Source organism: Dendrobium catenatum, unplaced genomic scaffold (genome assembly GCF_001605985.2).
Source record: "Dendrobium catenatum unplaced genomic scaffold, ASM160598v2 fragScaff_scaffold_186, whole genome shotgun sequence".
NCBI lineage: Eukaryota > Viridiplantae > Streptophyta > Magnoliopsida > Asparagales > Orchidaceae > Dendrobium > Dendrobium catenatum.
In genome coordinates this window covers 810,613-825,366 of record NW_021318648.1, presented here as the reverse complement: position 1 = coordinate 825,366, position 14,754 = coordinate 810,613, and positions in this window count along the sequence as shown.

The window sequence follows — 14,754 nt, the reverse complement described above, 5'->3', positions numbered from 1 at the left end:
GGAGTTCATGTTATGGCTTTGTTGACTTTGATTGGCTCATTCATGTTGGCTGATGTTAGTTGCATTGAAGTATCAGCGGATTTTACTATTGAATGGAGCTTGTTGGACCCTAAGATTGTTGATGGAGGTTCAGTTGATGTTTGGACAGCTGGATTAGCATTTCCTTTTATATTTCTTGTTGCAAGTTGTTATTTGCTTGCTTTTTTTATAGGTTTTTTCTACCTTTTTGAAACTGTTGTAATGAAATGTGGGATTTTTACTAGGTTTCATTTTCTATCTATTGGTAACTCTGGGATACTAATCAACCTTTTAGGTTGTTTCATTATTTGGTATCCCCATCACCCCAATGGATCTAAAATGGAATTTAGTGGATCACATATCCATTATGATAGTTTTAAAGGGTTTGCTTTTGCTTTCTAGTTTATAATAGTTGTTTTTTCTTTTTAATGCAATTTGCATTTCTTCAACAAAAAAAAAGGATTTCCCCTTGTGGAAGTTATTTTAGGGTTAGGAGCTGACTCCCCCATCTCAAAAATGGAGGTCGTTGTCGCTCCTTTACCCAATGTATCTTCTACTTGGGAGGATAAGAAATAGAAATGAGAGACAATAGATGAGAGGTGGGTTAAGTTCTAGCACTCCTTTTGTCAACAAGTGCAAGAAGAAGAACTAGCATTGAAGGGTTAGAAAGAAGGTCGTTATGGCTAGAAAAAAAAATTAAGTCTAAAGCCTAAAGGTAAGTCAAATCTAAGACCAATCGAGAGTTTATTGCTCCTTCCACGTACCCCCTTAATGGAAACCATTTCTATCCTTCTCCTATTACTCAAAGGAGGGAGGTTTTGAGATGAGTAGCATAATCTCCACCATGCCCTTTTGAACACTACCTAGAAGTGGTCAATCAAGCCAGAATTGAGGAATCACCAGTAATAGGCCATAGGACTCCAATTGATGATTATTACCCATCCACTCTACTAAAAGATGTTATGTCCCATTACTAAATGTGTCCCACTATATCATCTATAGAGGAGGAGGTGTAGGAAGCACTTGGCATGCCACTGTCCTAATTACTAGACCACTAGTAATGAAAGCGGGGAAAATAATATAAGATTGTATCAAATAGTGATACCATCTAAATATAACTTTTAATGGGATCCTATTATGATTAATATTTTGATTACAATGATGCAGCACCTTCTATAAATAGTGCAGATCCCATAATAATCTCTCCCTCTAAAGAGATTGTAGTAATTCAATTCTATATTAAATGTCTTGCCACCTAGAATTGCAACCTTTAAGGAAAACTTACTAATTTCTCAAGTGCACTAGGTCCAAATAATCATGATATTTGATTCATCTTTTTAATGGAAATTGACCTCTACCTTAAGTCTTATGCAGGAGAAAGTTATAGTTGACTCCATCAAATGTTTAAATGTCCCTCCCTCCCACTGCTTCATGGGTTAAATTAAATTTTGAATTAAGATTTATATCAAGCTTAAGTTTACTTTAGAAATGAAATTTTATTAATCTCCTTGTAGTTTTTTATCTTAATAGCCATCTCTTGCATGCTTTGAATCTATTCAAAGAATTTTTTAGTCAAGTTGATTTTTTTGTCAAAAGATTGGGAGTACTTTGAGCATTATTCTTCCTTGTATAAGAGAATGAGTTTTCTTCTCTAATACTTGAGATATAATCCCAACATTCAAAAAGAGAGAAATCATTTTGATATTTTAAATAAAGTTAAGCCTCTTCTCAAAATTAATTGAAATTGAAAGATGCGCGAATGCGTAAAAAAATAAAAGATACACAAATGCGCCAAAAGACAAAAGATGGGTGAATGCTCAAAATCATTCAAAAGATGCACAAAGTGAGTCACTAGAAAAAGAGAAGAAGTATAAGAGGCCTTCATTTCTTTAAATACTTAATTCTCAAAAAAAAAAAAAAAAAAAACTCGATCACTTGTAAATACTTGACTTTGAAAATTTTTAATACAGATTCTTCAACATGCATGAATTATCTATCAGATAGAAGAATATCTTTCAAGTGAATTGAAAAGATCAAATTTCTACTTTCAACTTAAAACATTTTAAAATTGATTTTAATTTAAAATATTTAAGGGAGACCCCAGTTTAGTTTGTAGGAAACTTGGTCTGGGTCAGCAAAACCTAAGTTCTTAAACCTTTTCAGGTTAGGTGGAGTCACTCAACTTTTCACTGTACTTCTAAATTTTTTTCCCACATGTCATTCCGATAGGGTCCAAATGGATAGAGAAAATTTCTAATAAAATTAATGAGTTCTCTACTCCTGATAAAACTTTAACTCCCATCCTTGATGAATGTGTATAAGTCCTTACATGCAGGCATCTTTTCCTTCAAGGCCTTCACTATAAAATTACACTCTATGTTGGGTCCAAGATTAATCCCACTAGAGGAGAGTTTTATAATGTTGGGAACTATCATTCAAGTTCAAATCACAATTGAACAGAGTGCCCGACTCCAATTGGAGGAGTTTGAGGCCTTGCAGAGCATCATCTTTAAGGCTCAAAAAAGCTCAAAGTCAAAAAAAAAACATGAGTGGTTCAAGCTTGTGATAAGATAGTGTGACTTAGAACATTATAAGTAAGAGACTTGGTCTAAGTTCTTTGGATGCCTATCTTAGCCTATCGAGAGATCAGTGGAGTTTAAACCAATATAAGAATGTCCTCTTATTATAGAGATGATCTTTGAGAAAATCTTAAACATTAATTGATCAACCCTGAAGGGTACCACCTGATGTTTATGAATATTAGGGAGGCTCTTCAAGAAGTACCATGCTAGATGAGTATCAAATTCATCATTAACAAAAACTTTATGAATTCTTATATTTAAGAACTTTCCAAAATTCAAATTTCAAAATTCAAAATTAAATTAAATCCCAAATTCAAAACTCTTCAAATTCAAAATTCTCCAAATTCAAATTTGAAGTCTTCCAAATTTAGATCTCTATCTGAAATTAAAATTTCAATCAATCTCAAACCACATCAAATTCAACCAAAATCCAAAATTCAAAAGCCATATTCAATTCAAAACCAAAATCAAAATTCTATAGTCTTTTAAAAATAGGTGTGAGTCCCTGTGCTTTCTTTCTTAGGATTACAATTAATTCGGGTTTGATTGTTTTTGCCAAAATCCTTAAAGGTTTAGGTACAGTATCTCCTTGGCTAGTTCCCCTAGCTAAATGTGAGTCCCTATGCTTTCTAGCTAGGTTAGTCATTGAAAACCTAAAATAAATTTGATCTTTTAGGTGTAGGTGTGAGTCTCCATGCTTCCTACCTCTTATGATCTCGACTAACTAGTGGTGGATTTAAGCATTTTGGGCCCCATCCTAGTTAGTCATCCTCTTTTCCTTAAATTTAGGTATGAGTCACTATTCTTCCTTTCCTTAGGATTATAATTAATTCAGGTTAGATAGTTTTTACCAAAATACTTAGATATTTAGATAAACTATCTCCTTGACTTGTTCCCCTGGTTAGATGTGAGTCCTCGTGTTTTCTAGCTAGGTTAGTCATTGAATACCCAAAATAAATTTGATCTATTAGGAGTAGGTGTGAGTCCCCGTCCATCCTATCTCCTAGGATCTCAACTAACTAGTGATAGATTTAAGCCTATTGGGCTCCAACCTAGTTATTCATCCATTTTTACTTAAGGTTAGGTGTGAGTCCCTATGCTTCCTTTCCTAAGGATTAGAATTAATTCAAGTTAAATAGTTAATTCAAAAATCCTTAGAGATTTAGTTAGATTACCATTTTAAAATAAAGGATTCTAATGAAAACCAAAATAAAAAACACAACAAACAAAAACAAAAACAAAATATAAAATAATAAAACATTACACACATCATAAAAAAATCACATAATCACAAAAGTCACATAACAAAATAAATAATCATAGACATATATATCAAACAATAAATAATGACTCCCTCTTTCGATAACAACAAAAAATGAAGTGCCACTTGAAATGATAAGTTTCTATGAAAAATTCAAAATAATTAATTAATAAGAAGAATTTTATAAAGTAATTATAAATACAACATTAAATTCCTAATGTTAAAAAGTAAATCTCAACTTTTAAATCAAAGAACAACAAAGTTATAAAAAGTCAACCAGGTTTACTGTTCATTTTAGAAAAATTAAATAAAAATAATTATTGCAAAAATGAAGAAATAAAGTTTAATTAGTTTTTAATTCAATAGAAAAGATTATTGTTGATTATATGGATTTGTATAAGAGATAGAATGATAAAGAAAAGAACAGTATAAATTTTTCAATTGGTGACATTGTGGATCTTGTTAATTATTTGTGTCACACTTTGTGCATCTTTTCAATTTGGACTAATTTTGTGCCTCTTTTTTACTTTGGTGAATATTACGCATCTTTTTTAAATAAGTGGCACATAATGTGCACCTTTTCAAGTTTGGCACACTTTGTGCATCTTTTTACTTTTTCGATCTTTCTAATATCAATAGTTTTTTAACATAAATTCTAATAATTAACAAAAATAAACACATTAAAAAAGAAATAAAAATAAAAAAGATATATTTTTTTCAACTATTATAGCTAAGTAATACTTATATATTGGAACATGAAATTCATCCTCTAATCTATATCCAGTCATAATTTAAATTTGAGAGATTAAATTTTGGCAACGATGTACCGATCATATGCTTCCTCATTTTCTATTTACAAAAAATTCTTGTCTCTACCAGATCGAGAGGATGAGCACTTGGAGGTGCGAGGATATTTTCTACTACTAGCCATTCCTAAGGTTTGGACTTGAGAAGGTTTGGAATCGAATAAGAATATGAAGAAAAACTTATCTAAGACCTTTCTATTTAAAGAAAAATAACCTATCGTACAATAAGAAATTGAGATTGTACGTACAATTTTTAAATTGTGCAAGATGAAATAAGTTCTATATATACGAATAGAAACAGTCAAAAATGAAATGACTTTTCATAAAATGCCATTCCTAAGGCATACTTTCATACAAACTTTTTGACCACTTGATAGTACATACGAATACATGTTCATCTAGGATGATCAGAATATTAAAATCATTTTATGATGGTTAGGTTTGTCCGCATGAAAAACTAACAACAGGATCATACTGGAAAAATGTGATTTCATACGTATGATCTGACAGAATAAAATAACGTTTGGAAAACCGTCCCCAATTGTGCAGATGAAAAATCGTACAAATGATGATGACATTGTATAATATGAAATTCAATGAAAAACTCATTTTTTTGTGCTCACCTTAAAAATTACCATGTACATGCTACAAATTTCATACAGTACAAAAAATTTTGTATAGTGCAAAAAACACACTTAAAATAAGACATGATAAATAGAAAACCTTTTCAAAAATAATCACCTAAGATCCAATGACATGCAAAAATGAGAAAATAAGATCCAACAATATAATACTAAAAAGAAAATAATCATACCTAATGAAATAAAAATACTCAAATAAACAAATATTAATAAATAAATAGAGAAAATAAACAAACACATAATTACACAACAAATCAAGTTTACAGAATTTTAATTTAAGGATTAATATCAATCACACCTAATCTAGTTCTTAGATTACTAAATGGTTCAAAAGCCAATAGTTTTGTGAAAATGTCTGTAAGTTGATTCTCAGTAGCAATGTGATGTAATTCAATTTCTCCTTTAGCTACATGATCTCTAATGAAGTGATGCCTTATATCAATATATTTGGTTCTAAAATGTTGAATAGGATTCTTTGAAATACATATGGCACTTGTATTATCATAGAAAATTAAAATAGTGCCAATAGAAAATCCTAAGTCAATCAATTATTATTTTAGCCAAGGAACATGTTCCACACAACTACCTAAGGTAATATATTATGCTTCAGTAATATAAAGGGCTATTTAATTTTATTTTCTACTAGACCAAAAAAATAAAGAGCTTCTTATGAATTGACAAGTTCTAGAAGTATTTTTCTGATCAACCCTACATCCTACAAAATCTAAATTAGATTATCAAATGATTTAAAATAAAGAGTTATGCTTAGGATACTAAATCCCTAAGTTTTAAGTTCCCAACAGATATCTCAAAATTCTTTTAATTGTTGTCAAATGTAATTCCTTTGAATCAGATTGAAATCTTTCATATAAATAAACACTAAACATGATATTTGATTTGTTAGCAGTCAAGTAAATCAATAATCCAATTCATTATAGGAAATTCATCGATTACCGGTGATCTGGACTGGCGGTTCTCCAACTGCCAGTAATAATGGCGGTTTAACCGACAATGTGACTGCAAGTTTTTACCAGCGATCTAACCGACCGTTATGCAAGTTAAAGCTGCCAGAAAAAATGGCGGTCCAGAAATCGCCAGTTAAATGGCTGGCATTAAACCTTACAGGGGTGTTACTGGCTGCTGGAACTATCAGTGTTAAGTGAATTTGTTTCCGGCGGTTTGAACCATCAGAAAGTTGCCAAAAAATATCCTAAAATAAGCCATCATAAGCCTTCCATTTCATTCCATCTCCTGCTCTCTCTCTCCTGCACAGTGCTCACCTCAATCTCCTCCACCCTCTCGCAATTAAGACGCGTGCTCCAGCCGCCGATGATCTCCCTTCGGCCATCGATGAGCTCCCCACTGCAAGGCCGAAGGCTCTCCCTGCTCCCATGCATGACGCCTTGCTCCTAGGTTTATGTTTTTAAATTTTTTGATGCATTTTGTTATTTTGGTTAGATTACATCAAGGATCAGCCTTAAGCCAATATCTTTTTGCTTTAGTCATGGATGTTCTCATTAGACATTTGAGAGATAATGTACCTTGTTGTATACTTTTTGTTGATGATATTCTTCTTGTTGATAAGACTAGAGAGGGAGTTAATGGTAAACTTGAATTATGGAGGTCAATCATAGAGTCTAAAGGTTTTCACTTGAGTATATCTAAAACTAAATATATTAAGTGTAATTTTATTAGTAATAGACCTAGTGAGGGGTTTGTGACTTTGGGCGATCAAGTCATTAATAAAAGTACATGTTTTAGATATCTTGGATCTATTGTTCAGGGTGATGGTGAAATAGTAGGGGATATTATCAGCGGAATTCAAGTTGGATGGTTGAAATGGAGGAATGAATCGGGCTTGTTGTGTGATAGAAAATTCTCCCTCAAACTTAACGGAAAATTCTATAAGATGGTGGTGAGATTTGCAATGCTTTATGGTAACGAATCTTGGTCATTAAAAGAGAAGCATAATACTAAGTTAAGTGTTGTAGATATGAGGGTGCTCAGGTGGATGAGTTGCTTTACCCCAAGAGATAAGATACAAAATGAGTATGGATGTTCTTTTTGCTTTAGTCATGGATGTTCTCACTAGACATTTGCAAGAGAATGTACCTTGTTGTATGATTTTTGTTGATGATATTGTTCTTGTTGATAAGACTAGAGAGGGAGTTGATGGTAAACTTAAATTATGGAGGTCAACCATAAAGTCTAAAGGTTTTTACTTGATTAGATCTAAAACTAAATATATGAAGTGTAATTTTAGTAGTAATAGATCTAATGAAGGGTTTATGACTTTGGGCGATCAAGTCATTAATAAAAGTACACATTTCAAATATCTTGGATATATTGTTCATAGTGATGGTGAAATAAAAGGGGATATTATCAGCAGAATTCAAGTTGGATGGTTGAAATGGAGGAATGAATCGGGCTTGTTGTGTGATAGAAACATCCCCCTCAAACTTAAGGGAAAATTCTATAAGATGGTGGTGAGATCTGTAGTATTTTATGGTGTCGAATCTTGATCATTAAAAGAGAAGCATAATACTAAGTTAAGTGTCACATAGATGAGGGTGCTCAGGTGGATGAGTGGATTTACCTCTAGAGATAGGATACGAAATGAGCATATACGTGAAAATGTTAAAGTACTTCAAGTGGATGATGAGATTAGAGAGTGTCGCCTTAGATGGTTTGGTCACATAAAATGACAGTCTTCAGATGACCTGGTTAGGAAAGTAGAGGTATTAGATTTGACTTATGTTAAGAAAGGTAGAGGTAGACCTAAGCATCCTCTTCTCTGCAACACTTAACTTAGTATTATGCTTCTCTTTTAATGTCCAACATTTGGCACCATAAAATTTTGAATTTTTTTTCCTTGGGTGGATGAGTGGCTTGACCCTTAGAGATAGGATACGGAATGAGCATATACGTGAAAAGGTTGGAGTAGCTCCAATGGAAGATAAGATTAGAGAGAATCACTTTACATGGTTTGGTCACATTAAATGGAGGCCTTTTGATGACCTGGTAAGGAAAGTTGAGGTATTAGATTTGACTTATGTTAACAAAGATAGAGGTAGACCCAAGCATCCTCATCTTTGCAACACTTAACTTAGTATTATGCTTCTCAAAATCAATAAATATCATATGAGATGGTTGTGAGACCTACAATGCATTCCAATTTAAGTAAAGTACACTTGTTCGAAAGTATAGCATGTACACTTGTTAAGGGTGCATATCTTCTAAAAATTATTTTCATAACTATATAGGGGAACGTTTGCTTCAACGTCCAAATGACTATCCAAGAAAGAGATATTTGATGTATAAGAGATTATTACTGGGTCAAAAAGGATTAATAGATGAATTTATACAAGGAGTTGAGACTTTCATTCAAGTTGCATCCCAACTGCCTTCGTTTAAGTTTAATAAAATGTTTAGATGTCATTATTCGAAGCATAAAAAGCAAGCATTCCTCAAGCCCGATGATGTGAAGATTGATTTATATCATAGGGGATTTCTCCCAAACTACTGGATTTGGACATCACATGACGACTATGAGCCATAAAAAGATTCCATGCTGGTTCATCCATAACATATGAAATATTTGATGAAGATCAAATGAGTAGACCATATGAAGAACTTATTTTTGATGTTGTAGGTCCTAATTTAAGGGCAAGTGTGGAAGAGACACCAAATATAGAAACCCAAAAATTCTTTGAGTTACTACATACAGCTCAAAAACCAATTTGGGATGGTTGTAATACTTATTCAGAATTGTCGATTGTAGTGAGGATGCTAAGTATTAAAACTGAGTATAATATTCCTCATGATTATTTTAATGACTTCATTGGTATTCTCAAGAAAACTAATCCAACAGATAATTTAATTCCCTTAGATTTATACCGAACGAAAAAATTAGTATCCAAGTTGTGTCTCACTATTACAAAAATTAATTGTTATATCAATGGATGTATGTTATACTACAAGGATGATGCAACATAAGTTTATTGTTGCACCTACAATGCTCCTCGGTTTACGCAAAACTCAGGAAAATAATGTCGTCAAAAGAAAGATGTTTCATATTCCCATTTATTTTATTTATTGATCATTCCAAGTCTTCAGCGACTCTATGCATCAATGAGTTTAGTAGGCCATATGAGATGGCATAAGGAGAAATTAGTAAAAAGTGGTGTTCTTTCTCATTCATCAGATGCTGAAGCGTGGAAATATTTTGATCGAGTGCATGCTTCATTTGCTGTTGAACCCAGCAACATAAGATTAGGATTTTGTGATGATGGCTTTATAACATACAGTAAAGCAGATACACCGTACTCTTATTGGCTAGTTGTACTAACACCATACAACCTTCCATCAGAGATGTGTATGACTACTCCGTACATGTTCTTAACTCTTATAATACTTGGACCACATAATTCAAACGTAAAAATTGATATTTTTGCAACCATTAATTGATGACCTCAAGTTATTATGGAAAGAAGGAGTTCTTATATATGACATATCAACAAAATAAAATTTTCTCCTTCAAGCTATATTGCTATGGATCATTGGTAATTTTCCAGCTTATGGTATATTGTCTGGTTGAAGCAAGGTAGGAAAATTAGCTTGTCCTTACTGTATGAAGAATACTAAAGCTTTCACACTAAAATATGGAGGGAAAAATACTTTATTTGATTATTATCGTATGTTTCTACCTGTTGATCATCAGTTTTGGAGGAATAAGGAAGTATTCGTTAAAAACAGAGTTGAAGGGTCACCACCTCCAGCCAGATTAAGTGGTGTGATGTACTGCAGAGACTTTTTAACTTTCCAACAATTATTGAATTTATAATGTTATCTAAGTCAAAATATCTGAGATATGGTGTTCAACATAATTGGATTAAAAAAAGTATTTTTTGGATATTACCATATTGGAGAAGTAATTTGATAAGATATAATCTGGATGTTATGCACATTAAGAATAACTTCATTGAGAATATCTTTAATATAATTATGGATGTTAAAGGTAAGAGTAAAGATAATGTCAAACTAAGGATGGACATTAAAGAGTATTGTTAGCGAAAAAAATTAGAGTTAGTAACAACAACCGACTGCAAAATAATAAAGGCCAAAGCACCTTACTCTTTCATGTTAGAGCAAAAAAGATCAATATGTTAATGGTTTAAAGGTTTAAAAATATCTGATGGATATAGATCAAACATAAGCTGGTGTGTTGACTTGAAATCTGCAAGGTTATTTGGACTAAAAAGCCATGATTATCATATAATTATGGAGGTTTTTCTTTCGATCATAGTATGTATGTTACCAGATTCCATATCAAATTTGTTGACTGAGCTTAGCATTTTCTTCAAAAACCTATATTCATCTAAACTAAGTGAAGGCACTTTACGGAGGAGCGAGGATAACATACCAATCATTCTCTACAAGTTAGAAAAAAAAATTTCTCTGGAATTTTTTTATTCTATGGAACATCTTCCAGTCCATCTACCTTACGAAGTTATAGTTGGTGGACCTGTATAATATCATTGGATATATCATTTTGAGAGATAAAACATATTTTTATTAAGTCTCCAATATTTTTGAATAAGATGAGAGAACATATATTTATTAACTTGATAATTATAATTATTTAGTAGATATTTGAACAAGTTGAAGAAATATGTTAAGAATAAAGAATGACCAGAAGGATCGATATGTGAAGCATATTTGTCTCAAGAAACCACTCATTTTTGCTCCTACTACTTTGAGCCCCACGTAAGGAGTACAAGACTATAGATTGGTCATAACATGGACTTTGATGTAGAAGAATAATCACATGCTGCACTATCAGTATTTAGAAGTCTTGGAAAGCCCAATGACAAATGTGTTGAAAGATTTCTCACTGATTTAGAAATCAAAACGACAAATTTATATGTGCTACTGAACTGTGAAGAAGTTGAACCAATCTTAGAGTAAGTTCTTCCATAATATAAATAATCAGTAATGTTTATTTAAAAAACTAAAGTATTATTTGGATGATTTATCACCAGGTATTTCGTAAGCAATTTGTCTCTAACAGATTCAAGGGATATTGAGCAAGTTGTTGCAAATGAATTCCCAACTTAGTTTAGATCTTATGTGAGCTCATAAATTTTAAAATTTTCATTCAAATTACATCTTATTTAATACCAAAAATACTAATATTTAAAAATCTTTTTAGGTACAAAACCCTGATAAAAATTATTTCGATATAGGTTTGCAAGCACTAGCATGGGGTCCAATGCAAAAAGTAAAGAGCTGACCAATATATATAGTGAATGGGTTACGATTTCATACCAAGTTGTAGAGTGAATGAAGAAAAACTAAAAATTGTGGAGTATGTGTTAGAGGGAACACTCATGAAGAAGATGAGTGTGATTATTATGGTATTCTTAATGAGGTTCTTAACCTGGATTTACCCAGGTGAAAATGAGAACTTTGTATACTTATTTAACTATAAATGATATGATCTAGTACATAATAGAGGCATAAGGGTTCATCCTGCGTATGGTTTAGTCGATGTAAAATATAGTAGAAGATATGAAAAGTTTGATCCATTTGTGTTAGCAAGTCAAGCTATTCAAGTTTATTTCAGAAAATATCTCAGTGGTCATAGGGATAAATAAGATTATCTAGCTATCATAAAACAAAAGCATGAGGAATAATTGATCAACATTACGTTATAGCAACTACACATCAAGAGGATGAGATATCAAGTTATAGGCCTGTTAAAATTGAGGAGATGCCAACTATAACCTCTAGTATTGAAATGTAGTTAGAAGATATGAATAGTTCAAGTAACTCATCAAGTGAGAATGAGGATGAAAGTGAAGATACCCTAGAGAGTAATAAAAATATTTTTAATTCTGAGTAGTTTTTATAATTTAAAATTATAGTTTTTTTATTTGAAATTATAGAATTTTAGTTTTTGTAATATTTCTGAAAGTTTTGTACTTATATAATTGTATTTTTTGAATTCTGAGCCATAAAAATAATAATTATTATTTTATATTGTATCATTTTTTATTTTTATAATTCATTAATTTATATTCTATCTTTTTTATTTTTTATATATTACAATTCTTTCTAATTACTTCTTTTAATGCAGATGGCTTCAAGTGATGATCCTCCTCGTAGATCATTTTTCTAAAAGTTCTCTCAAAAAAAGTTGAGTGTTAATCCTAACAGACCCAGATAGCTTGATGAAAGTGAGGGATAGATATCAGTTCCACCAATTATACCTTCACCACCACCACGCAGGAGTTAGCAGCAGTTCCCTGGTGAGTAGAGTCAGGGTCAGTCATATCCACATACTATTGTACCACCATCCTTTCTTGGGTACTTCCCTCCTCCATCGACAAGCCCTCACTTTTCCTCTTTTAGGTATACTTGGTTGGCATGAATTCAAATATTTGATTATTTTGTATTAATATTTTTTGTTATACCTATATTTTTTACATAAAGAATTTAGGTGGTTGCTTGAGCATAGCATGAGGATCGGAACAAATTTTTAGATGAGAGGAACGACCCATCTCAGGGACATATTCACGGATATTAGAAAGTTTGGGCAATGTCCAATATGGATTGGAGAGGGCGTATGGGCAGATCTGAGTAGAGCTTGGACGACCCCTGAGTTCACCAAAATAAGAGAGCAGAATATACAGAATAGAGCATTTGACTGTGGGGATTTAGGAAACTCTCTTCATACTAGTGGATTTGTTCCTCATATGGAACATAGATAATGACTAGTAAAAGCTTTAAATTAGTTTATTAAATAAATTTATGTTATTATAACTATATCTTATATTTTTAAAAAGTGTTTCTTGGTAAAGAGCCAACACCGTTGGAGTTGCACATGAGAACTCATCAAAATCAAGCTGACCATCAGTGGGTTGATGAAAAAACTAAAAAGGCTCATGTGAGTTTAATTTTTTGGGTAATATCAATATATTTTATAGATTTATTCTTGCAAGATGATTTTGTAAGAGCTCGGGAAAGTCCTCAGTCCACTGGTGATGGATTATCTTCAGGATCGACCCAGATTTCTGAGTATCATACATGGTCAGATGTTGTTGGAGGAAGATAGAGGGGGCGGGTATATGGCTTGGGTTCGCAAGGCTATGCTTATGAGGGTCGTTCCTCCACTTCAGCATTTTATGATCCAAGTGGAGCTGAACAAATTATAAGCCAGAGGGTTGCAGTGCTGACGAGAGAGATATAAGAGATGAGAAAGGTTCAAAATGAGATGCAAGCAGAGTTGTGATCCTACAGAAATGAAAATCAAAGGAAGAAGGAGTAAGAGAAAGAGCAGCCACGTGCATCTCCAGACAGTGAGGATACAGAGGAGGATTAGTACTCTTTTATGTTTGATGAACTTATGATGATCTGATTGTAAACTTATTTGGTTTCACTTATTGAACTTAGATATGAACTTATTTGTTTAAACTTATGAACTTAGTTATGAAATTATTTAGTTTCACTTATTATTTTATTTTAATAAATATATTTGTGATAATTATTGTGATTGACTATAGTGGCGTGTTGCCCAAAACTATTATGATTGTTATATTTTCTATGCAGGTTTAAAGTTTAGGGTGAAAATCCCTCAAATAGTGGGGAGGCTGTCAATTTTTTTTTCAAATGCTACAGATTTCATGAAGCCAACCGACAGTTTGGCCACCAAAAACCTCGATACCGGATGGATAATTAACACTACCGGTAATCTACCAAAACTATTGGTATATACCGACGGTTTGCTGATAGTGTCCGGCAGAAGCCCAGCAACACGTCGGTGGTTAAAAGCCAGAAATTCCTTCAGTTTGAACCACCGGTACGCCACCGATGATATAACCGGTAGCTTATCGATGGTCTACACAATAATAACGATGATGTTTATGCCAGCAATTTCACAGTCGGTACGCCACCGATAACAAAACCTGCGGTCACCAGCGCTTAGACCGCCGGAAGATAGTCGGCAGTACAAACTGTTGAGTCTAGTAATTAGGTTGTTAAGCCTAATTAAATGTCCCAAGGCTAACCAAGAGGGGGGTGAATTGGTAATTTAAAAATTATACTTCTACTCTTGGATTTTTAGTAAACCTTTTTAATTATTAATGCAAGTTAAATTTAAAGTTTAAAAAATAAACTTTTCATCCAGAGTAAATAACTTGCAATGAAATTAAATGCATAAGAAAAATTAAATGTCCCAAGGCTAACCAAGAGGGGGGGGTGAATTGGTAATTTAAAAATTATACTTCTACTCTTGGATTTTTAGAAAACCTTTTTAATTATTAATGCAAGTTAAATTTAAAGTTTAAAAAATAAACTTTTCATCCAGAGTAAATAACTTGCAATGAAATTAAATGCATAAGAAAAATAAGAAAGAACACACCAGATGTATAGTGGTTCGGTCAAAC